The following is a 23,831-nucleotide window of genomic DNA, read 5'->3' as shown; positions in this document are numbered from 1 at the left end:
TTGTTTTGGTTTTGTTTTTTATTTGAAGGAATATAGACTTTGGGACTTCAGGTTAGGAAAGCAGTGGAATGCTTTAAGCATTGTTTAATGGGCCATACTAGTAGGAACATTGAAGACAGTGGTGTTGAGGGATTTGAATTGTGGGGGCCCAGCTCAAGAGGTTTTGGAGGAAACACATTTTAATATGAGGCCTAGAGGCTGTTCTTGAGATATTTTGGCAAAGAATGTGGTTGCTTTTTGTCCTTGGCCAAATAAATAAATAAATAAATAAATAAATAAATAAATAATCTGTCTGAGGCTAAAGTTTTGGATTAACTGTGTTGGCAGAAGAAATCTCAATACAGCCTAGAATTGATTCTGTCCTGTAGTTAAACCCTGTGTTCAAGGAGATCAACAGATTAAAGAAAACATTCTGATGTTAAATAGAATAAAGGGAGTGGTGACTTCAGGCCAAGGCTACACCCACCTAAGCTTCCAACTTGCGAAAAGAAATGAAAGAACAGTTTATGTCCAGGTGTGGTGACTACACCTTTGAGACCAGTACTTGGAAGACAAGCAGATTTCTGAGTTCAAGTCTGGTCTACAGAGCAGGTTCCAGGACAGCCGAGCTTAGGGAGCGAAGGAAACCATTGAAAACAGAAAACAAAAAGAAAAAAGTTGGAGACCTGAAGACTACTTTGAGATCAGACAAGGAGATGCAGAGTTCGGGGTCTGCCCAGCTGGTTTTCAGGAAGTCTTGTTTCCTCACTATGCTCCCCTCTTCCCTTTTGGAATGGTAACTTATATCCTGTGCCATTATATGTTGGAAGGATGTGATCTACTTTTTAATTTTGATTTTTATAGGCGATTGCAGTTAAGAGATGGCATAAGTCTCAGAAGAAACTTTGAACTTTTAAACATTGTTGAGACTTTTGAAGTTGGACTAAATGCCTTTGCATTATGATATGGCTACAAGCCTATGGGAGCCTGGGAGTGGAATGTGGTGGTTTGAATAAAATGGCCCCCACAGGCTCATAGGGAGTGACACTATTAGTAGACGTGGCCTTGCTGGGTAAGTGTGGCTCTCTGGGAGGATGTGTGCTACTGTGGGTGGGCTTTGAGGCCTCAGGTGCTCAAGCCATATCCAGCGTGGCAGTCTTTTCCTGCTGCCTGTGTATCAAGATGTAGAACTCTGCCACCTCTCCAGCACCCTGTCTGCCTGCATGCCGCCATGTTTCCCACCATGGTGATAACAGATCAAACCTCCTAACTGTAACCCCGCCCCAACTAAATGTTTTCCTTTATAAGAGTTACAGTGGTCACGATGACTCTTCACAGCAGTGGAAACCTTAACTACGACCGTCTTTCTAGAGATTTCTGGCTACCCTGGAACGCAGAGATCTGCCTGCCCCTGCCTCCCAAGTGCTGGGATTACAAGTATATGCCTTCACATTGGCTTCCAAAGCACATTCAAAGAAGCATTTGAGATAAATTTAGCCAATCATCCTGCTAACAATGGCCCAGGTGAAGTGGGCATTGCCACATGGTTAAGTAAATCTAGAGTAGGAGAATTGTCCTCAACACCACACTATGAGAAAGCTGTACTTGTTCAGTTTGGTGAATGAAGAGACCAGACTGCCCAACTCATGCTCAGGTCTCTGGCTACTTTAAGGAATGTGGGAAATGAGATCTCTGGACACATGGGACCTCTCTACTAGTCTATGTAGATACGAATCCTGATTATTCCATGAGCTGGGGCCAGAGTTGGAACCACCCTTGCTCAGTGGCTTTTTCCCAAAGTAGTCAGCCTCTCTGCTGGTACCTGTGGGGTCAAGGCAGAACCCCAAGCTCCCCTGGGACCATCAAGCTTAGAAAGGATTTTGATCACTCATAATTGAAAGAGACATTTCCTATGTGTGTTGGAGATGTAGACAGGTAAATGGGTATGATTGTACATATGGCACAAGTATGCAGACACGGCATGTATGTTTATGTATGCATGTGTGTATGAATGTATGTATGTATGCATATGTTGTATCACATGTATGTTTATGTATGCATGTGTGTATGAATGTATGTATGTATGCATATGTTATATCACATGTATGCCATCTCCTGTTTTTAGAAGAACAGACTATTATAAAGATCCATTTTGGATTTGGGGGATTGACTCAGTGGCTAAAGTCCTTGCAGCACAAGCAAAAAGACCAGAGTTCAAATCCCCAGGATCTATGTAAATGCCAGCCTGCAATTCCAACTTGGAGGGCAGAGACAGGTAATCCCAGGAGCAAGCTGGCTGGTGAACCTAGTTGTATTGGTGAACTCTGGGTTTGACTAAGAGACCCTGTTTCAAAGGATAAGGTAGATTGAAGAAGATTCCTAAGATCAATCTAGCCCCCCCCACAGGTACATGTATACCCCACACAGACGTGTACATGAATACTCACATGCACATACGCCATACATATATACACACGAAAAGGGAAAAAACTGAAACCCCATGCCAAGTCACTGAAAGCATCAAGTCCCCATGCACTGTGAATTTGATTTCTTAATTCTTTTTCTGGGAGTCTCCTAAAGAGAGCCTGTATTAGCTAACTTGTTGTCGCTTTAACCAAATACCTAACAGAAGCCACTTAAGGGAAGAGAGGCTTATTTGGGCTCATGGTGGAGGGGACACAGTCCATCATGGTGACAGCACCAGCTTCTACCTGTGGCAGCAGGAGCATTAAGGAGTGCTTGTCACATTGTGGAGGATTCGGAAGCAGAGAAAGTAAAACCTGGAAGCAGGTTGGGCTGTAATCCCCCAAAACCAGCCCCCCATGGACTGACACCAGCCATCCTTCCTTTCCCGAATGCTTCACACTCTCCCAGAATGGCACTACTGGCAGGGGATGAAATGTTCAAACATATGAGACACTGGGTCATTTCACATCTAAACCATAAGACAACATGTCCAGGGCAACAAGCTTGCCCAGCAACCACCAGCCATCCCGGGGGCAAACAGCACTTAATGCACAGAATCACCATGACCCTATTGCTCCCAGGCACTTCCTCCCACTCGAGGCCCACACCCTTACAAAGCTCATTAGCTCTGGCAGTGACACGGTTCAGACACATTTGAGCACAATTCTTTGTACTTAGTGCTTCAGAGTTCACCGCAAGAACAATGGATACATTATACTGTGATTCTCTAGGGTCCTTACTGACGATGAAAGGTAGAAGGCAGGAAGGGAGGGAGGAAGAGAGAGGAAAAAAGAAGGAACAGGGAAAAGATCTCCCCTACAGGGAACTGAAGCCTTCAGTGCTGGGGTCAGAAATTGTACTTTCTCTCCTACTTAGCCAGTAGGTTCAGCTTGAGGTGGAACCCTTGTGTAGAGGCGAGAGCATACAGGCTGTGGTGTTTGCCCGAATCATTCGGATGTGTTGAGAGATTACGCAGAGTTAACCTGGCCTTTCTGTCTTTGCCTGGCCAATGCTACCAACAGAGCCTAAACAGCCTCCTTGCCCCTGCTACTTCTTATCATCTTCAGACCTGTGACGGTTTAACTGACTGTGCCCCGCCCAGACCCAGCTCAGTCACTTCCATCTGGGGTTGTATCCTTTAACGCAGTGATTCTCAGCCTTCCTAATGCTGCAACCCTTTATCACGTAGACAGAAGTTTCTGCCCACCAGGTCCAGCAGCCGTTTAGTCCCAACTAAACACACAGAGACTTAATTGTAAACTGTTTGGCCTATTGCTCACGCTTATTACTAAGCTGTTACAATTTAAATTAACCCATAATTCTTATTTATGTTTAGCCACGTGACTTGGTACCTTTTCTCAGTAAAGTGATCTCTTCTTGTTTCCTTTGCGTCTGGATGATGCCTTTCCTGACTCTGCTTTCTCCCTCTATCTCTGCTTGGATTTCCTGCCTAGCTATATTCTGTTCTGACATAGGCCAAAGTAACTTCTTTATTAACCACAGGTAATAAAACATATTCACAGCATACAGAGGAGCATCCCACATCACTTTAATACAGTTCCTCATGTTGTGGGGACTCCTGACCATAAAATTATTTTCATTGCTACATCATATCTATAATTTTGCTACTGTTGTGAATTATAATGTGGATATCTGTGTTTTCCAATGGTCTTAGGCCACCCCTGTGAAAGGGTCCACAAGGGGTTCATGACCCACAGGTTGAGAACCACTACTTTTTTTTTAAATTTATTAAAGATTTCTGTCTCTTCCCCACCTCCGCCTCCCCTTTCCCTCCCCCCCCCCCCCCCCACGCCCCCCCCCCCCGTCAGCCCAAAGAGCAATCAGGGTTCTCTGCCCTGTGGGAAGTCCAAGGACCACCCTCCTCCATCCAGGTCTCGTAAGGTGAGCATCCAGACTGCCTAGGCTTCCACAAATCCAATACGTGCAGTAGGCTCAAAAACCCATTGCCCATGTTCTTGAGGTCTCAGTAGCCCTCATTGTCCACTATGTTCAGTGAGACCTGTTTTAACCCAGGCTTTTTCAGACCCAGGCCAGCTGGCCTTGGTGAGTTCCCGATAGAACATCCCCATTGTCTCAGTGTGTGGGTGCACCCCTCGCGGTCCTGAGTTCCTTGCTCTTGCTCTCTCTCCTTCTGCTCCTGATTTGGACCTTGAGATTTCAGTCCGGTGCTCCTATGTGGGTCTCTGTCTCTGTCTCCTTTCATCGCCTGATGAAGGTTAAGAGATCCACTACTTTAAGGCAAGGGTGGAGCCAAAGGGGAGAAATGAGAAGGGCCACTACTAGAAGGGGCTATGAGAAAGAAAACCTAAAATGGACGCCTGGGGAGGGAGAGAAGGGAGCAGCTGGAATTCTCAGATGGGAGTGGCCAAAGGGAGGCCAGGCTCTGAAGAGAAGGGACAGGTGTAGGGGATTAGGGGAGTTGGCCCAAGTAGGATATAAAGGGAGACTTTAAGACATGATTTTGTCTTTTTTCACACTGACACCCCCCCCCCAGCATTATTTTGGATGAGACAGAGAAGGATGAGACTTTAAGTGGTTTCTCTAGCACAGGGAGGATTCCCAGGAGCGGAGAGCCAGGGAAATCTCATGTGCTGAATCTCGGGACTAGAGAAGAAATCCTATTCTCCAGTCTGGGCTGCAGAGGTAGTGTAGCTTTTCCTGTAAATGGTACCTTACCCTCAAAGCCACTGACTGCAGTCTCGTGAAGAAGCGGCTGGCTCCAGTCTGTTTGGCCAACAAGACTTGGAGACAGGGAGATCACTCAGCCAGAAAAGTGTGTTCCGTGTACATAGGAACCCCTCTCTCAAAAGCAAGGTGGGGTGCTGGAGAGATGGTCCTGTGAGGTTACCCCCTCTCCCAGCTTAGCAATCTCGGTTCATCCACAAGGACCCGCAGGTTAGCTATCCTGTAGCCACTATAAGGATGCTCATAAATAAATAAGTTAATAAATACACTCTCTCTAAATAAATAAACAAGCTTTCAAAAACAAACAAACAAACCAAGGTGGAGAGCTCTGAGGTTGACCTGTTGTCTCGACAGACCTTTCTCTGCATCAGCAGGACAGCCCATGCGCTCTGCTCCATACCTGTAGCGCTACGGGTTCTGACAGCTCTGATGTACCAATGCTTAGCTGACTCTGGGCCTTTGTTATCTGAAGTTTATCTGGAAGCTTCTAGACTCTAGACTCTAGAGGGTCCCTGTCTCCACTGTCCACTTACTGTTAGAATACCTGCCGGTGGAGGTGGCTTGACTTGGGTCTTTCACGTCAAGTGGGTCTTGCTCTTGTGTGACACCCCTGTGTCGAGCATCTAGCAAGGCTGGCCCTGGGATCTAGGTTCTAGGTGGCCCAGGTGTCCTGACAGTCTTCCTGCGGTTCACAAGCTTCCAGCCTTCTCCTTCCAGGTCAGGGGAAAGAAAATTTCTGCCTATGCTCCTCTTGAAGGCACTGGATGCTAGCATCAGCTCTCCAATGAGCTTGGGCATCCATTAGAGAACCCACGCCTGCTTTGCATAAACAAAGGGATTGGCTACCCTGAGGCCCCAGAAACAGCCCTCAAGGGCTCCTGGTCACAGGGCTTGTGCCACCTTCAGAAACTGAATATCAGAGAGGTTGTGACATTGACACCGTGAAGGACAGGGCCTCCTGTCCTCCATGCATTTGAGATTACCCTGACTGTTCGTGTCTAAGTATGGCTAATGTACGGCCAGGAGTCCTCCATGAGATTCTTTAGCCTTTTGCCCACCCGCAGCCTGTTTCTGTTACCTGCTCCATGGTCCGTTGACTTCTCATCTCCCCGCGCTCTGCCCCCACCTGTTCCATGCTCTCAACATTTCTTACCTTGCTTTTTTCAACTGCCTCCCAATGTCCTCCACTTAACTGGGGCTGTCCTTCAGTTCAGAGGTTTGGTCCACTGTCGTCATGTTGGGAAGCATGGCTGTTTGCAGCAGACATGGTGCCGGACAGGGAGCCGTGAGTTCTACATCTTGATCAACAGCAGAAGGAGAGTGCACACCACACTGGGCATAGATTGCACATAGGAGACCTCAAAGCCCACTCCCACGGTGACACACTTCCTCCAACAAGGCCACACCTCCTCATAGTGCCACTCCCTGTGGGTCAAGCATTTAAAAACATGAGTCCTTGGGAGTCATGTCTCTTCAAACCACCCCATAGGTCACCACGTGAGGAGCTGTACTAAATAAAGGGTCGCAGCATTAGGAAGGCTGAGAACCTAATTGACCCCAGCCCTCAAAGGAGGAAAGAAGAACTTTCCATATGTACCCAGACTGCAGTGTCATCCCTGACAATAGTTACGCCATGCTGGCTCCACCAAAGTCCCCTAACAGCTCACTGACCACGCAGAATTAATACCCTTCATACTGTCAAAAGATGTGTCTCCAAGAGACAAAGCTGTAACATGCTGTTATAGGAAAGGCCATCGACAGAAGCTAGGCCAGTACCCCCAGGTGCCGACCCTGCACGAACCCTCCCACCGAACACTAGGTTTGGCTATTGGCTAAGGATGGCACGGGTATCGGGGACTCTGGTGCTGGGACAGAGATAAAAAGCCACCGTCTGGACAGTTTAACAAGTACAAAGCGGTGTGGCTGCCATGTGTCAGTCAGAGCTGGAGGTGGTTATCTGGGCTGTCGCTCAGAGAAGGCTGCCCAGAATGAAAATATATTCTTCCATCCGCATCAGTCCCCAGAGGCCAAGGTGTCAGCAACCACTTCAGGAAACACCGTCAAGTTCCTCATGGCCTGCCTTCCTGAGACACCACCTGACCGGCCACGGAGTTGTAACTATGGAAGGAATTCAGACCTTCAGACCAGGAGGATGGGCCTGTATGGGACTGACTAATAATAGATGGAACACGGAGAAGTTGAAAATTACATCACTGAAGACAAGAGATGCATCTTTCCTTTGCTACTCCTCTCAGAGACGGTTTCTGGCGCCACAAGCAATCTGCAGGTTGGTAAGAGCGCCCTCGTGTGTCCATGTGGTGGAAGAGCCACGTGCAAGCGCATTGGCTTCAACATTGGCTTCTAGCTGTTTCTTCCCTCTTGCAAACCTGCCAGAACTTTGTTGAGACTTCTCACCACGTGACTTCAGCCAGCCCCTCAGAAGAAGACCAGCATCAGGAAATCTCTGACCCTAGTTAGGCTAAAGGTTTCATTCCTTCATATATATTGCTCACTTACAATCTTATAAATGACCGAGGATCCCAATGTGTTTGTGTGGCTTCTATCTGTAAATTTATTCCTGTTAAGAGCCAGCACTGATTTTCTCTAAAACTGCTAATTCATTTAAAATATGACATTTTGTCGCAGTGGAACATTTTTATGGAAATAAGGGATGGGGACTGTAAGGAATGACTCAGTTGGTAAAGCATTTGCCTCACAAGCACGAGGATAGGGTCGGAGTTGGATCCGCAGAACCCACATTAAAATGCTGGGCCTGGTGAATGCATGCTTGTAATCCCAGTATGGGAAAAATAGAGACAGGAGGCTCCCATCGACTCCCTGGCCAGCCTACCTAGCCTAATCGGTGAGCTCCAGGTCCTGGTGAGAGCCCCTGTTTCAAAGGAGATGATCAATGTTCCTGAGGATAATTCCCAAGGTTACTCTCAGGCCTTTACACACACACACACACACACACACACACGTACGTACGCATACACACACACATACACACACACTCAGAAAAGAAAATAACTCAATTTTGTAAAGCAAGCACCTTTATCACAAAGCTAGCATTATTTTACATGTTTGCAAATCTCCCTTTGGGGTCTGGATTAGCAGAAGGCAGCCGATTCTCACGTTCGCTTCTGCCTCTAATCCCTTGCCATATTAGGTCACGTAGCTTCTGGGAAACTCTGTGCGCAGACAGTGAGACTGAAAAGGGCAAATAAAGATGACATGCTATTATGGAGACACTGGCCTTGGGGTCCCCCGAGATAGTCTTGGGAAAAGGGGGTGGGCAGATTGCACTGAGAACTGCTGGTTAAGAATGTGCTCATGTGGGGAAGTGTTTGAGAGATGATAACTCAGTTGGTGAAGTGCCTAGTTCCCGGGGTACATGCATGAGTACCCGACCAAGTTGAAACCCCAGTACCTGTGTAAAACGTCAGGCTTGGTGGTGCTGACTGGCTTGAAGTTCTCCCTTGTAATCCCCGTGCTGATGATGCAGACACAGGCAGAAACCTGCGGCTTGCTGGTCACTCAGCTTGCTACTGGGCAAGTTCTAGGATGATGGAAGAGTCTAGCCCAAAAAAAGTGAGAGAGAGAGAGAGAGAGACAGAGAGACAGAGAGAGAGACAGAGAGAGACAGAGACAGAGACAAAGACAGAGAGAACCGAAAAAGATGCAATTGCATGTGTATGTGGAGGTCAGGGGGTCAATGTCAGTTCCCCTCTATTGCTCTCCATATTTTATTTTGTTTAAGTTTATTTAGATACAGGGTCACCCTCTGAGATTGATTGTCTAGACTGGCTGGCCAATGAGCCCCATATCCCATCCCACCCCCAACACACACACACTCCCAGATTCTTCTGTCTTATTCTCCTAGAGCAGGGATTACAGGCAGAAGTTTCCACACCCTGACTTGTTTAGATGGAAGCTGCGGGCTCAAACTCAGATCTTTGACTTGCATTGCGAGTATTTAATCCACGCGGTACACCATCTTTATAGTCATAAACAAATAAACAAACGAATGAATTTTTTAGTGACTGCCTTTGCTCTCATTTCTTTCTCTAACCAAAGAACCTATGTGACTCAGAAGATGGACAAAGGTCCAGGTCCCAGGGTATTCTATGCTGAGGAAAAGAAAAGAGATGTCCGTAAATAACTACTTTCTGTCCCATAACATCCATCACAGGCAGGGAGTTCCATTCGTGAGCAGCGTCTCAGCCACCGCTTGCAGGCCAAATAAATACCTTTCAACCTTTCAGAATTTTACTTACCCGCTGTCTTGTTCCATTGCTTGAAGCCTGCCCCAGCAGCTACGTCACCATTTCAAGATCCTTTTGAACTACCAATACAAGTTGAAATGGCAGATGTCTCTGCTATATCAGTGAAGGCTGATATCTGGATTGCCCAGAGCAACCTTTTCCCCCAGTCTAGCCCCCACCATCCACAAACACCTCTGGGAGGGCCTGGTTGCCGGATCCCTACCCCTGTAAACTGCAATGGGCATCCCCTCACATCTATAAGCTTCACTGGGGCCTAAGGATTGATTACTCCTTTCCCACAGTCAGTAGTGACCTGGGCACTGTCCTCAGAACAAGACACTGACGTCTCGACACACCTGGATACTTCTCTCTGGGGAGGGGCCTGTCTGAGCCAATGGGATGTAGGGAGGAAGCAGGGACCCTAGGTTGAGAGTCCTTCTAGGTTGGGACCTACGTTGGAAGTGCTTCATAGGACCAACATACCAGCTGACCAGAGATGTGCGTGTCTTGTGGGTGCTTTCTGAGTCCAGGGGTCTCTATAAATGACAACTGATCACCACTGCCATGCCCTGACGCCTCAGCCCATGTCAATTTGAACAGCCCTAAAAAAGGGCAATGAACTCATGCCACCAGCTGTGTGACCCTGGCTAAGTAGCTGTACTAACCGTAGATGCCAGTGTCTAAGCAGTGTGCTACATGCAAGGCTGGCACAGCCACCTTGCTCCAATTCCTGGGGCCTCGGGACCATAGACCGGAGTTCCCCACTGTTCCTGCCCCTGTCGTAATCGCTCTCGGAACCCAATCCCTGCCAGTGCGGCATGTTTCTTTGGGAGTCCTCAGAGTACGGACAGCGGGCATGCTGGGGCAATGCAAGGATGGGTGTGGGCTATGCACAGATGCTAGCTGCAACAAAGTCAGGGCTAACAGCAGGAACACTTCCCCGCACTCTTTAGAACCCTTCTTCCTGGAGCATGTCTGTGTTCAAGCCGGCTTGCTGGGTGAGGATATAGTCACGGAAGCCCGTTCACTGCGCAGGCGTGCCCCCCCCCCCCAAATCTGCAAAGGAAGCGTCCTTTTGTTGCACTGTGTGCGCATGAGGCCAGCGAGGGAGTGTGTGTTCCTAGTTAATGTGTTGGAAACCACTTCAAGGTGATTGAGCGAAAGGCTTCCTGTTTCTGTTTACCCTTTACTTTGTTAATTGCCCCTTTCAATGGTTTCCAGGACCCTTAGGTCAGAGTCCCGGAGGAGCCTGGGTGTCTGCTGGAGAGTTTGGAATAGGTCATCTCTGCCATCAGCCTGGGCAGACCCTTAGGGAGGCTGAGGGTTTGGCTGTGGTCAGTTACCACTCCCAGGTGACAGCTCAGCCCTGCCCTCATTAGGCTTTCCACTGTTTGCCCAAGAGCCACTCTAGAGTCCATGCCCTCCTGGACCAGACCCCGGAGGACGCCTCCACACACGGGCCTTCTGCTCAGTTCTTCGCCTCCGCCCCTCCACTCTCCATGGCTCTCAGGGGAGCCTGGCATGGCTTTGTCACGTCTCACACCTACTAGCATTTTGTTTTAAACTGAAGCTTAGCTCGCACTGAATGGTCCACGCCTTGTCCCCCTGGCTGTGTCCTTAGCTGGTCCTACGTATTGGCCTCACCTCCTCAGCCGTATGGCCAGACGCTGAGCCCTTGGAAGCGTGGCTCTGGCTTGTCTTCTAGCTGTCCCCGCTGAGAACCCAGCCATGTGTTACATACTTCGGAGTACTGGGAGAATGCTTGCCAGTGTAGCCTCAGGATGGGGAGGAAAATATGGACAGAGGGCGTGAGACTGAAGGGTCAGTAGTGACAGTGTTCTGGAAAGGACCTGAGTTAGTAATGAGGTAATTGAAATTTGGGGGAAGGAGTGTTCGGGGTCTTAGAGGGCTTTAATTTTTTCATTAGATTTATTCATTTTATTTTGTATGTATATTTTGCCTGCATATGTGTGTGCACCACATGCATCCACAGGAGTCCGAAGAGGGCATTAGATCTCCTGGAACTAAAGTTGTGGTTGGCTGTGAACTACCATGTGGCTACTGGGAATCAAGCTCAGGTCCTCCGCAAGAGCAATACGTGCTCGTAACCTCTGATTCTTTTCTCCAACATCCTTTTGTAGATTTGAGGCTGGTCGCTTGTAGCCCGGGCTGGTCTTGAATTCATGATCCTCTGGTCCTCACCTCTCAGGAGCTGGGATTCCAACTTTGCACCACCTGAGGTTTTGACAGTGGTGACAAATGCCGATCGCAGGAAGGGAGAGAAACAGGCACAGTGGAAGGATAAGCAAGTGAGGCAAAGTCACTCATGCAGCCACGCTCCTCTCAGCTAGAGTTACTGAAGCTGCCAAGGGAGCGACCTGTGAATGCCGCAAACTCTCAGGCCTTTCACCTGAGCCAAACCCCTCAGCTCCGGACTCAGCAAGCACGGCTTTTGAAAATACTTCTAACAAATACTGACATCTGCACTGTAAGTATGAAGTGGGGTGGGGCAAAAACGCAGGTGTCTGTCAACTCCTCTAAGCCTGGCAACACTGACAGGTGACAGCCGCCAGTCTTCGAGAGGGACAGCGGTACTCTTCTCTGCAGCCCCATACCAGGGACTTGAATATCTCAGTCTCTGTCCACCGAGGGACGGGAGCCACACCTTGACAGGGCAGAGCTCTATAACCCCTCCCCTCATCATTTTGCATCTATCTCAGTGTGAAATAGAGGTAGTCATGAAGAAAACCTAAACGCGGTCCAGGAATAAAAGTTGTTAAGAGGAGAATGAAGGACCCGAGAGATGGCTCAGAGAATGAAGGTAAGGGGCCACCAAGTCTGACAACCTTACCTCAATCCCTGAGTCCTGTGTGGTCCTAAAAGTTGTCCCCTGCCCTTCACACACACACAGTGGCATACATGTACCCATGTACACATAGAACCAAATAAATAAATAAGCACTTTTTTTTAAAAAAGAGAAGGAAGTAATTTAGTCTTTGTAAGTAGATGTGTCTCCAAAACTGCTAAAAGTTATTTAAGGAAGCTTAAAAGAGAAATCCTCTGCCAACTAAAAAAAAAAAAAAACTAAAGCATCTCGCTCTCGTTTTCCCAAACACTCTGTGTATGTGTTCTTGTCTGGGAGATTGTACATAGCATTCGCAAGTCAAGGGTGAAGGCAGATGACGCACTGGGGGTGCAGAGAAGAGCAGGGGTCAAGGTCAAGTGTCTGGCACTACTAACACCCGTGGCTGCCTCTTTCCAGCATGACTCAGTCCCCCAAGTCTCCAGATGACAGCTTCTGCCCCAGTACTGAAGGAGTCCCTCAGAGGTCTCCCGTCTGTCTGTTCCACTGCCCACGATCCCTGGACCACTGAGTCCTAGTCTCCAATCAACACACCTCGGAGCTAGTGGCCACTGATTCCATTCACGTTGGTTCACGCACTTGATCTCTCCAAGAAAGGGCCGGGCTGAGCGCTCATGCCATCTGTGCCCAGAACTCAGAGTTCAACGTTTACCCAGCAGCAGTGTGGCACAATGAAATTTCCCTGGGTTCAAATTCCATCTCTGCCTTTGCTAAGCACATAAATTTCCCCCAGGGAAAGTGATCAATAGCTTGGTGATTTTTTAAATGTTATCTGCGTGCGTGCGTGTGTGTGTGTGTGTGTGTGTGTGTGTGTGTGTGTGTAAGGGATGCATACCACATACACAATACCTGTGTAGAAGACAGGACAACTTGCTGTTCTCACGTGGGTCCTGAGTATCAAACTCAGGTCTCAAAGCCTGGTAGCATGTACTTTACCTACTGAGCCAAGCCATCATCCCCCATAGTGACGTTTAACTCATGGCCATGAACATCAAATAGATCGGCATGTACAAATGACTCCTTTGGAAGTGCCTAGACAAACGCTTGACAAATGAGTTATTGCTGACACAAGATTCTTTCTATGTGTCGCCCTTGTTAGCTGTCTCAGACTCTTTCTTTACAAGGATACCAGTTATGAAGAATGCCCAGTGTCACACCAGTTCAGCAAAGGAGACATGCATTGTCCAGTTCCTCAGCTTGGGCTCCTGAAGCAGAGACATAAACTGACTGATCCAAGGACACAGTACCAGAAGGTGGCAGAGTTGGGACAGTGTCTGCCTGACTCCGAGGAGTCGGGAGCCTCCCACGACATCATAACTGCCCATCTTGGAAATCTTAGACTAGTTCACGGCTTTTGACACCTGAAATTCCTAATTTCCAATCTGCTTCCAGAGGTTGAGTGCCTAAGGGCTAGGAAGCGGAGATTATCCATCGACCACGCATCATTCCCTGGCTTTGATCCCCAGTACTGAGTAAACCTGGCTTTGATGGCACATGCCTGTAATCCTGGCACCTGGGCAGCTGGAAGATCAGAAGTTCAAGATCACCCATGGCTATATAGGGAGTGAGTTTTGAGGCCAGCTAGGGAGGGAGTGGGGGAGAGAGAGAGAAAGAGAATCACCCAGATATTAGGAACCTTCAGAGCTTGGGAGGAAACTCTTGGAAGGAGTGGGCTTCCAGTTTTTCATAACAGAGGCAAGGAGTGTGAAGAAATTAGCATTATCCTGACCCCTCCTGCAGTTCTAAGGGTTGCACAGTGCAGCAGGAGACTTCTCACCCTGGGCCCCCCATGCAGCTGCAGCGAGGTGCTGCCTGAGGCTGGAGACATCTAGATAGTGTCCTCAGTGCATCCTGAGGCCGAGGCTGGTGGTCAGTTGGGGCCTAGAGAGATGCTGTCAGCCAGAACCCCCATATGTGGCCTCCTCATCCTGGCAGCAGGACATCTGATCCCACAAACAAGATGGGCGGAGAGGAATGGAGGCTGGAGGCCGGTGGCATTCTTCTGATCGAGCTTCAGACGTCATAGTGTCACTTCCCAGTGACTCATTATCAAATCAGTCACAAGACACACCAACTTACAAAGAGAGGTGGTCCTGCCCACCACCCAGGAGGAATCATGGGAACGAACACATGCGATGGATTACACCATGGAGGCCATCTTTGAAGATCCCAGTCCTGCCATACAAACAGGCTTTCCTTGGGAGAACTTTCCACCGAGAAGGAAAAGGGGACTGTACTCGCTAGTTTTATGTCAACTTGACACAAGCTAGAGTTATCAGAGAGGAGGGAGCCTCAATCTAGGAAATGCCTCTGTGAAATGGGGCTGTAGGCAAGCCTATAAGGCATTTTCTTAATTAGTGATTGATGGAAGAGGTGGTGCCATCTCTGGGCTGGTGGTTCTGAATTCTATAAGAAAGCAGGCTGAGCAAGCCATGAGAAGCAAGCCAGTAAGCAGCACCCGTCCACGGCCTCTGCATCAGCTCCTGCTTCCAGGTTCTGTCTGAGTTCCTGTCCTGACTTCCCTTCAGTGATGGAAGTATAAGCCCAGTAAACCCTTTCCTCCTCAACTCGCTCATAGTCATGGTGTTTCATCATAGCCATAGAAACTCTAATGAAGACAGTGACATATGGCAAATTGAGACCATGACAACGACCCTTCCCTGTTGTCACGTCTGACAGAGTTCCTTGCGGGGGGGGGGGGGGACACCAGTCACAAGAGACGTACGTGGCTGGCAGCACAACTGTCTGTTTTGCCAAATTGTCACTGAAATAAAGAGGATCAAGGCCGCACTGACTTCATCATCCGGATTTTTCTAATAACATGTAATTTGATCCCCTGCTGTGGCCAGCAAAGCCGCAAGGGCATGTTTTGGGGTGCCCAGTCACCTGCGCAACAGGCTGCTGGCTGGAAATCTCCACCCTGTCCACAAGGAGGCAGTTCTTAAATCTTCCTGCAGTGGCTTCTCTTCTGCAGACAAAATGGGAGGTGAGTTTGCCTTTGGAATCCTTGAGATAGCCCGAGCCTCAGGAAGGGCCTTCTGCCTCTAGTCCAGCGGTTCTTAACCTGTGTGGGTTGTGACCCCATGAGGGGTCATATATCAGATATCCTGCATATCAGATATTTGTAACAGTAGAAAAACCACAACTGTGATGTAATGAAATCATTTTGTGGTTTGGGGGGGTCACCACAACATGAAGAACTGTATTAAAGCATTGGGAAGCATTAGGAAGCTTGAACACCACTCTGGTCTCCCTTCTGGGGTCACAGTCCCAAATCTTGCAGCTCCAGGAATCCAGTCAAACCAATATGAATTTTCCTCCTAGAGAGCAGAACACACCAGGGGCTTCTCTGTACAACCTCAAGACAAGCTGATGTCCCGTGAGACTCAGTTCCCATCACAAGCCCTGAAAGAGTTCTTAAGACTGAAGCATAGAGGACCTGTTTAAGTGTGGCGGGTTGCGGGGGCTCTCTTCACTTCCCCACAGCCTCTGAGCCAGCCAGCCACTGGCTTTCGGCTAGCCTCTCTCACCTCCTGCTCCCTGCTCCTTCCTGGGGAAAACCAACCTCACCTCCCAGCGTCTGAGGCTCCCATGTCCCACTGGGGCCTTCTGCAACAGCCACAGAGTAGCTCCACTTGGCTTTGGAGTCGGTACTCTTAGGAACCCTTTCTGTTCTGGGGACACAGTGAGAACAGGATCCAGTAGAGGGACTCTTTTTTTTTTTAAAGATTTATTTATTTATTATGTACACAGAGTTCAGCCTCCATGACTGCAGGCCAGAAGAGGTCACCAGATCTCATTACAGATGGTTGCGAGCCACCATGTGGTTGCTGGGAATTGAACTCAGGACCTCTGGAAGAGCAGTCAGTGCTCTTAACCTCTGAGCCATCTCTCCAGCCCCAGATCTCATTACAGATGGTTGCGAGCCACCATGTGGTTGCTGGGAATTGAACTCAGGACCTCTGGAAGAGCAGTCAGTGCTCTTAACCTCTGAGCCATCTCTCCAGCCCCAGGAGAGGGACTCTTTAGTGGGGGCTCTTGCATCTCTCCTGGGTGTTGGCCATTTCCTGTGAGCTGCCTCTCTTGCCCCAGGAACGGTAGAGGGTGCCATCTGATCCTCCAAGATTCCTCTACCTAAATGTTGCCTGCTTTCCCATTCCCACCCTCAGGCCCTCACTGCAGGACAAAGATGAGACCCAGAAATACCTAGATAAGTGAGTCCACTCACAAAAGCCAGGCTTAGAGAAGTATTAACCATTGCCACCCGTGTCATACTATGGAGATGCACTGAGCATTGCACGCTTTGCCGAGCTTGACTTTCACGTATTTATATATAATCATTAAAATAACCCATACAGTCAAGTGAGAAAACAAAGTTGAGGGAAGGTAAATGAGTTTTATCACCCTAGGAAATGTTGGCAACACTTCAAATCCAGGCTGTCTGTTTGCAGACTCTGGGTTAGACGCCGTGTCATAGTTTTGCTCTATCCTGAGCCATGGCTTGTTGGTTCTGAGTCTTCTGACTTTGCCCTGGCACGGAGGAAGGAGAGAGGGCTGGCAAACAGGAAGGGGTCCCACCAGCGAGGGGGAGCAGTTTAGGCTGGATGCTTCCCTGGGACCAACGGTGGGAGATGGGAACCAGGTAGTAAACGTTCAAAGTACAAAAAGAAAAAATATGTCCACAGACCCAGCTGCCAGCTACTGTGACAGTGACATCTCATAGCTTCTGGGGGAGCTTCCTGAGGTCACTCCTCTTCTCCTTCATTCTTCCGGAAGTGCCTTTTTTTTAATAAAGTGGAAAGTTCATAAACCTTATGGCCAGGTTCCTCACCTGTCATTTACAGCCATGTGACCTCAGGAAGGTCACTCTCTGATTTTCAGTTTCCTTTTCTGTGAGCGTGGATAATGCTACCTGCCCACCTGGTTGTGACTGCGAAGACTGAGACACTGGGTACAGGGCACTCAGCGTGCAGGAAATGGAAGGCATAACAATGCCGACACCACCACCTAGCTCCCTTAGAGGGCTGGGCCCTGTGGCTGTGTTAACCAGGCCCAGGTCAGAGTGTGGGGAATGGCCCATGACCCTCACCCATGGCCTCGAGCTAGCCGGCAGAGGGAACCAACACTGCACATCTCTTTGACAATGGTCACCATATTCTGAGGAGGTGCAGCAAGCAAATTTTTGTTGCCTCAGACAGAGGCCTATAGGGAAAGGACAAATGGGCCCAGGGGAGGGGAGGAAGTAGGAGAGACCCCTTCCCACAGGGCTGAAACCAACACGGGGCAGGAGATGAAGGCAAGACCCTTGAGCCCAGGCCCAATTTAGGACTGGGTTAGGGTCCACTCTGGGCCCAGGTTTCCTAGGTATGGGGTAGGCTAGGGTACCCAAGCTGAGGAAGTCCTCCCATTGGAAGAGGCACACCTGAACAGGGCAGGGGCTGGGACCCCTGGGCTACACAGCGGGAAACTGGGCTTATGTGGAAGGCCAAAGGCAAGATTCAAGCTGAAGACTTTCTATGGTTTCTTACTGGGTTCCGAGAATGACCGTGGGCTGGATGGGTCAACGGCTTGTTTTTCTGCAATTCAACCCCAGGGCACTGTGTGAGAGCTGGCCAGTGCCCGCCTTTCCCCTGGCAACAGGGTGGGAGTGTGGGGCAGGAAAGGCAGGTTTCCTGTCCCCTCGGGCTCTGCAGGACCAGGCCAGATGAGGAATTTCCGGTAGAACAGGGCTGCCACTTACAGGGCAGCAGCTCTTCTCACGGCCTTGGCCATGACCCTCATCCCCATATTCACAGTCCCTGACGGGTTCCACCCTAGGAAACTTCCTTCTCCCTAGGATGCAGCAAAATGAAACATGGGTATTGTGGGGTGCAAGGACTGGAAGCCACCCAAAGATGACCTTCTCCAACCCCGACCAAGTGTCCTGGACTTGGGAATAGGGCAGCTGACACAAATAGGGAGCCCCCAGCCCTTCTAGTCTGTGTCTTCACAGGATCGAGGAGATTCCGAGGGCTCCCTCGGCCAATGAGAGGTGTGAACTGAAATTCCAGGTAGAGAGAAGATGAAGAAGAAAGATCCTCTGGGACCACCAAGGCTGGTTGGTTTGTCCGGAAGTGCCAGTTTGAAGCCACCCAGAGGTTTGGCTCTAGGCAGTTGCCCCACCTACTCCGCTAGGTAGCCCTCAGGGGCCAAAGGCCACATTCCCATACCACTTCTGCTGGAGACCAGCCAGGCTCAGTCAGAGCCTCTCACTGCCCTGCCGGTCCCACAACTGAATTACCTCAGGTTTGGTCTGAGGGGAAACAGTCAATTTCAGTTTCCTGTAGGAAGGGCTCCAGGTCAGTTCACTGTAAGGACCCACAGTGGGCGGTGGGCCCGCAGACCGGAAGTCACCTCCTGTCCCTGCTAGGTCCTTGCGGGCTTCCAGATACAGAGATGGGACCCCCACCCCCACCCCACCCAGGAACTGATTCACTAAGTCTTTGAAGATAACCTCTCAGGAGCTCCAGGGACCAGGAAGTGTCTGGAGACCCACTTATTCGTTCATCAAATGCAGGTGCATGTGCGTTATCTGCCTTCTCCTGCACGCTGGGGCAAAAATACACACTTGACAGAGTGACCGGAGCAAGTGAATTGCCAACCCCATTATGAAGAGGAGGGCTCTGGACTGTCCAGCTCTGGCATGTGGAGCCTCTCATCACCATTTCTTAGCCTCTGCCAGAGGCTGGACAAGAACAGGACTGGATGCCGAGGTTATGTGAGAAAAGAGATCCTTAGTAGCTCAGGCTGTCCCTGAGGCCGGGACGATACAGCCCTCTATCCACTCGCAGGCCACTGTGGCCAGGATGGAGACCACAGCTCATGAGGAAAGCCAAGTTTGCAGATAGACGCACTCTCGATCCCTCTACTAGGGGTTAGGCTTGAAGGACTCAGCAATCAGGACTAGCTCTCCAGGCCCCAGTTGCAGCCGAAGGACCACATTGCTCCAGCATTCCCTCACCCGCCGTGGCCAGGAACAAAGGGCTTGCCCTCAGTGCTTCCATGCAGCCATGGCTCTATGTACAGGCACCAAAGAGCATCACGCCACCTTTGAAACATTCAGATCGGGTGTTCCAACCGGAAACCCAAATAAGGCCTCAGTCAAGACTCCTCCTCCTTCTGAAACCAGGCAGGGCCAGTTCAAGGGAGATAAAACCCTAGTGAGGTCCCTCTAGCTGGAGGGATCAACATGAAGTCATAGCCTAGTGTGCCCTAGCTGGAGAGGACGCTTGGGGGAGGTTTCTGGGGACCTATAAGGTACCCAGGGGTTTGGGCCCTCCAGTGACTGCGTCCTGCCCTCTGCTGTACTAGGACTGTGTGAGACCTTGGTCAAATCAGTCCACTTGTTAGAGCCTGATAACTGAGTGAGTCACGGCAGTTAGACACTGCGGTGAACTACAAACCTCGGCAGTGAATCATGTCACCTCAGGAACCGCCTCTTTCCCTTCTGCGTGGTACAGAAAGAAGAGGGATGGCTGTTGGGGACTGTCACATCTGGGCCATGTGACTTCTGCCATCTGACTTGGCTGGGAAGCTCAGAATAATAGACAGAGGAGTCCAGGACACTGATGTCACAGGGTAAGTATTCTAGTGCTACCTCTACTTGCTATGAACCTGAACAGCTACTTCAGTTCAAAGCACAAAATGCTCTCAGCCTGGCCCATCCTTCTCTCCAGCTCCAGGGAAAATCACGCAGATAAACCCAGCAGACAAATAGCAGGCTTCTACATATATGTACCGTGCTCACAAACAGTCAAATGTGTGTGTGCATACAAATTCCCATATGTGGATGATCACACATGAGTGTGCATGCACATATATAAACCTGTATACATATGAACACAGACATACACGTGCATGCAGAAGCACACTTGAAGCTCACACAATGTTGACAGCTCAATATTGTGTAGCCAAGCGCTCTATTCTCTAACTCAGAGTCATTGTTAAGACAATGATCTCACAGCCGCTACTATTCACTAAACAACGACTCCCCTAGAACGCTGTATGGTGAAGCCCTAATCCTGCAGGGCCTTGAACTGTGGCTATCTTCCAAGACAGTCTTTAAAGAGGCGGTTAAGCTAAAATGAAACCATTTGGGTGGGGCCTTAATTCCTTGTGTTCTCTGTGCAAGCCGGGGAGAGGCCACGTGAGGATACAGGGTGACAACGGCCATCAGGAAGAGTGGCCCCAGAAAAAAAAAACTGCCCATGGGTGCCTTCATCATGGGCCTCCAGCCTCTAGGACTGTGATACAGTTCTGATGTTCAGGGTCCAGGACATTACGGCAGTCCTGGGAGACTTACACAGTCATCAGAAGTCACCAGGTTCAGACATAGGCTCCCTGTTTTCCCTCAGGAGCTATTTCTTTGGACCCAGCTTTGTTGGGCAAGGGCATACATCACTTTCAGACCTCAGTTTTGGGGTAGGATCACCCTCACTCTCCTCTAGGTAGCTCCTTCCTGATCAGTTCCAGGCAGGCCATGGGCCTCGAAAGCTACGGGTCACTTTGGGCCTCCCTCTGTTCAATGGCCTGAGATCTTGTTTTGTTTTTGTTTTTGTTTTTCTGCCCTGGTCTGCTTCCTGATCCTTTGCCTGCCTTAGCCTCGTACTCCAGGCTCCAGGCCTGGCTGCAGTTAGTGCGGGATGACAGACATCTTCCAAGGACAGAGGTACCAGAACCAGAAAGAGGAGCGAAATAGGGTAGGGCAGCCAGTCTCTCCTTAGGCAAGAGCACCTAGCAGGTAAAAAGCAGGCCATGTACACATGTGTTCTCCACACAAACACACGCATACATGCATACGTACTAGTTCCCATGCACTGTAATCATGCACATTTATACACGTGTGTACTTATAATACATATGATCAGAGACTTGTGGGAAAGCCTTTCCCAGCTCTCTTCCATGTATCCCAAAGCTGGGAGCCTCATGGAAGCGGCAAGCCCTTCCTCACATGACTGGACAGCAGACCTCCTGACTCAGCAGGCCCTGAGGAGTCTTGCTACACAGGCACCTTATTGTGCTGGTAATGACTAGCTCTGGATCTGGGGACGGCTTGTGTCCCTGAGCTGGGACAACCGGGTTACGGAGGAGGTGGGGGGCTCTCTTTCTTGAGTGAATGGCTGCTTTGATGTGCCCGTGTGTTTGTTTATTCAATCAGAATTAACGAAGCACCTGCCTGCGTTAGGCACCACGGGAGGCTTTGCTCCAGGAAGGATGAGTAGGTTGTGGAAAGGGCCGGCTGTTATGCAGGGATGAGACAGATGAGTAAGAAGATGAAGATGAACGAGTCCTTTCTCTGTAAGCAAGTGGGCACCTGGTGAGGGAGATAGGCCTACCTATGCAGCCCAATAAACCGCCTCCCCAGAAGTTCTGTATGGCTAGGCCTTTCCTGGGAGCGTCTGCTTGTCCGTCAAGTACGTCAGGGGTTAGGGCTAGAGCCCCACTCCCGCAGACATCTCTGTGTTCCTTGATCCGCCATGGGGAGTGCTTGCTCGATGTCACTCTGCAGAAGGACTGAGAAGAATAGCAGAATAGCGGAGCAGGAATGGGTTCTTAGTTCTGGGGTGAGGGGCAGAGAGTTGATGAAGGCTGCTCTTCAAGACTCTGAGCATGTGACATCACCCCTCTAGGTTCTCAGGCTGCTGTGGCTTGAGGGAGGGACATGCTAAGGGTCTGCCAGTGTCTAGACAGACTTCTCAGTCGGCGAGTCCAGGACTAGCAAGGACCATGGAAGTGTCGGTGAGTTGAAAGCAGAAAGCACTGGGCCCCTGTATGTCTACAGAGGAGAACCACATTAGTCAGGCCCACGCGCTGGTTGCCCAAGTGCCTTATCTCTTGCCCATCCGCCTCCTCTATGCTCAACTCGAGGGGCCAAGTGTAGGTGGGGAAGAGATACACAGCATGCTGACCGACTGCATCTTAACTGAGTCTTCTCAAGGATGTCCGGCTCTGCATCCTCCCTGCATGTCTGCCGTTTTCACGCTTCCTTCTTCTCTCTCCTTAAATGTCGCTACCCCTTTGCGAATATGAAGTTACATTTTTCAAAATATAGTATAGAGTGTTGTAGAGAAGGCTTTCACTTGCCTCGTCTGAGAACCATGAACTGACGTGCAGCTGTCCTGCTGACCTGGGTTCCCATCTGAAGCCAGCCTATTGTGAGTAGGACACTTTCCTCTACATCTCTCACGGTGCCGTCTTGTGCCTTATTTACCCTTGTCTCCAGGAGTGGGCATGCCTGCCTAAGGAGCATCCATCCCTTTATATACAAGGAGCAATGCCTCCACCAAGGATCCTTTGCTCTCCAGAAGCCTCTGCTCCAGTTTTTGCTCTGTCCCATGGCAGACTCTTCCACGAGGTCTGCATGTCACTGTCCATGGCTAGCGATGGGGATGCACACGGAGAAGTGCACTGTTGGGTGATCTGTTGTGGTGTGAACATCCTAGGGCACGCTTACACAACCTGGATGGTCTATCCTGTTACACACCTAGAGTATATTGGAGGGGATGGTGTAGCCCATTGCTCTGAAGCTACACACCTGGAGAGCAAGTTACCAGAGGAAATACTGTGGACAACTATAACATAGTGGGGGCTTATCTGTGTATCTGAATACCTCTAAGCACAGACAAGGTACAATACTAGGCAATGGAACATTTTCAGCGTATTATTGTTTGCAATCACTCTCACCAAACATAGCATCACTGTGCAGCATGTGACTATCAAGCCCTCACTCCTGGTCTCTCCATATTCACCACAGCTAACCTCCCAGTACTCCACTAAAATGTTCTCGTCAAGGTGTCCAAAGATGCTCGTGTTGCTGGAGTTGTGATCACTTCCTCTTCGACTTGCTGGCTGGCAGTCAGTCTTTTCACATGAGTGTTCTCTGGACTTCAGAAATGTCCTTCGGGCTTGCAGGTAGGAGTGTCTTCCTTCCCTCCCTCCCCCCTCCTCTCTTTCTCTCTCCTCCCTCCCTCCCTCAACCCAGGCTCCTCTCTGGGCTCAGTCTCTCTGTCAGCATTTGGTCACGAGCTCTCTCTTCCAGACTCCTCCACCTGAATGATCTCATCGCACCTCTCAGAGCCACCCTGGTTGAGGCTACCTTCTGTTCTGACTTCTCCACTGAGCCACAGGCTCACATCGATGTGCCTCCTCCCTTTGGCTATTGTATCAGGCTTTCGGGGTTAGCACCGATAAGACAGAACTTTCCATTTCTGTCCCCACCCCAACCTGGTCTTTCCTGTCTCGATAACTAGCAGAAACACACACTGGAGTTCAGACTAGAAATCCTCCCAGTGGCCCATAGGCACACCTCGGGATGAGTGGCTCCCTGCCTAGTCTGGGTGCACTCATGAGAGAAGGAGGAAGGAACTATATTGTAGATTCTTCTGGGGTTACACGAGGGCTACATCCCCATAAGTCCACTGAAAGTTGAAAATATCATGATCCGAAGTGTATTTAACACACGGAGCCGGCTGAACACCAGAACTTAGCAACAGTCACACTGCAGACATACAGGC

This window comes from Alexandromys fortis, unplaced genomic scaffold, assembly GCF_014885135.2.
Source record: "Alexandromys fortis isolate MF-2015 unplaced genomic scaffold, M_Fortis_MF-2015_v1.1 scaffold_30, whole genome shotgun sequence".
Lineage (NCBI taxonomy): Eukaryota > Metazoa > Chordata > Mammalia > Rodentia > Cricetidae > Alexandromys > Alexandromys fortis.
The sequence above is the reverse complement of the archived record's forward strand: the minus strand, read 5'-3'. Positions refer to the sequence as shown.